Raw genomic sequence first — 2230 nt, forward strand, 5'->3', positions numbered from 1 at the left:
GGGCCCTGTAGGCCGGGGGCGGTAGGCCCCAGCCGGCTTCCAGGCCCGCGGGGCTGCCTGGGGGTGGTTGGCCTGCAGCACCTCCCAGCTCAGAGCCAGGCCCCGGAAACATCCCCCGCACCCCCTTTCCTCCAGCAAGAAAAGCTCCCCGGGGTGAGGTGTGTAATGGGAGGGAAAGGGGGGCTTCCCCCCCCTTTATCAACAAGCGGGTACACCTGCTGCAAATTTAGGAGATTACAATCAACTTTTGTGTTGTAAGTCTTCGCAGGTTTTGTGAAATAACTTACAGAAAAATGGGTTGAATTGTCTTGCAAATAGACCACAAGTCTAGGGCGATGAGGATATGAACCCAACGGCAAGACTGGCATTGTGTAGCTTTATTTTCTCTCTTCATTTTTACAGAGCGAGTGAAGATTTTCTCCTTTGCATAAAAGAGCCGGTGTGTCGCATGCAGCCCTCCTCCATGAAAGTTTAGGTGAGGGTGAAAAGGTAGGCTGTGGAGAGGAAACTGACAGACATCGTTCTGGAGTAATAAATTTGAGCAGTTCTGCTGTACGCTGCAGTTACATTCTAGAAAAGCTGACATGATTTGTTGGGTGCAAGCCTCAAACTGTGTGTGACTGAAAGTAAAGCTCCTTGAAATGAGAATAGACAGAAAAAGCTGCATTAGGGAGTTAAAGACCTTTCATTCATCCCACACTCCACAAGTCATGAACTAGATTCACTTCCTTTTTTTTTTATTGGTTTTTTTTTTTTTTATTTCACCTTCTTTTTAAATGGATATGATCTCTATGGACAACCTAGACCAGTTCTGTTGAACTCTGTCTTGTTGTTTATGTAAGACACTAAAATTACTTTAAAATATCTGCTTTTGACCTCTAAGGTGGCAGCTGATAAATTCGTGAAGTTTCACATTTCTTTGATGGTTGCTTTTTTTCCCCTTCCCTTTGAAGATAGTGAGTTTTTAGAGTTGGTAAAGCTCTTCCAAAGAGGGCTAAAATGTCTGTGGTGAGTGTTCTGCTAATGCCTCGGGGAACAGAAATAGAAGCATAGCTTGTTGTATAACCTTAATGTAGGTTTACGCTTTTCCTGTTGTAAGACAAACCTACCTTCATCAGTCTAACAGAGCTGAGCAGCAGGGTGAGATGTATTCTGAGAACAGAGCAGTGTTGAAATCAAGTTTTTTGTGATAGGATGGCTACCTGTCACTATTGTTTTTTAACTTAGGTGCGAAGTCTGTAACTGCTGTGGTTGCCCTGCCTCCATATTCCTTTTGCTGTCTGCTTAGAGCTCACTGCAAGGTGGGCTGCACTTCAAACACTGTGTAGCACTCAGTCCTGGTCAGACACCCTGGGTGTCACACAAGATGTGTGATGGAGGTACCATGCTACCAGTAAGCCCTCTAACTTCTCTTTGCAATGGAAATAAGGAAATGAGACACTTCTAGGATGCAATTCATCTCACCTGAAGGTAAACCTCTACAATAAGTCATCTGAATCACAATCCAGAAGTGCTTGTTTCTCAGTTGACGGTGAAGGGAGTCAATGCTGACAATGTCAGCAGTTAAGTGAGATGCATCTTATTGGGCATGACAGGTTTGTACCAACGAAGTGCGGCTAGCGAGCAGATACTCTGCTGAGACCTGGCTGGGGAGGGACACAGCAGCACTACATAGCTCCTGTCTGCGAACTGCTAATGCTCTTACCCAGCCTGTCCTCTCAGTCATGTTTGCACAGGAATAAGCTTTAGTTTAATTTAATACCCTTTTGCTTTAGATATTTAAACTGTAATAACTGTAGCTGGAAAATTCCTGTCAGAGGACCAAGAGAATTTTTAGGGAGATGGCAAGATAAATTACACATCTAAAGAAGACTCTATGAATATTTCTGCAACTAAACACGCAGATTTTGAAAATTAAGCATTTAGGCAATAAAATGCCTATCTAGTCTTCTGTTTATTGCTGTTGAAAGCCACTAGATGGAACCTAAGTTCTATCCATGGAACTGCATGAAAGGATGAGGAAAATTTTTTAACAGATTTCAAATGCTGAAAAGAGAGCATTTTTACCACACAGGTTTTTAAAAAAATCTGTAGGACGATTTACCTTTAAAGATGTGCCAAACATGTAAAGATCCACGTTTATAAATGCTCTGTAACATTTCTGCTGTTTTGCAGTAAGGTTAAACTTGTGTGTCCCCCTTGCTAAATCAGGGCTTTCCCAAGCATGCAT

The sequence above is a fragment of the Charadrius vociferus genome, unplaced genomic scaffold, assembly GCF_000708025.1.
Source record: "Charadrius vociferus isolate BGI_N301 unplaced genomic scaffold, ASM70802v2 scaffold261, whole genome shotgun sequence".
Classification (NCBI taxonomy): Eukaryota; Metazoa; Chordata; class Aves; order Charadriiformes; family Charadriidae; genus Charadrius; species Charadrius vociferus.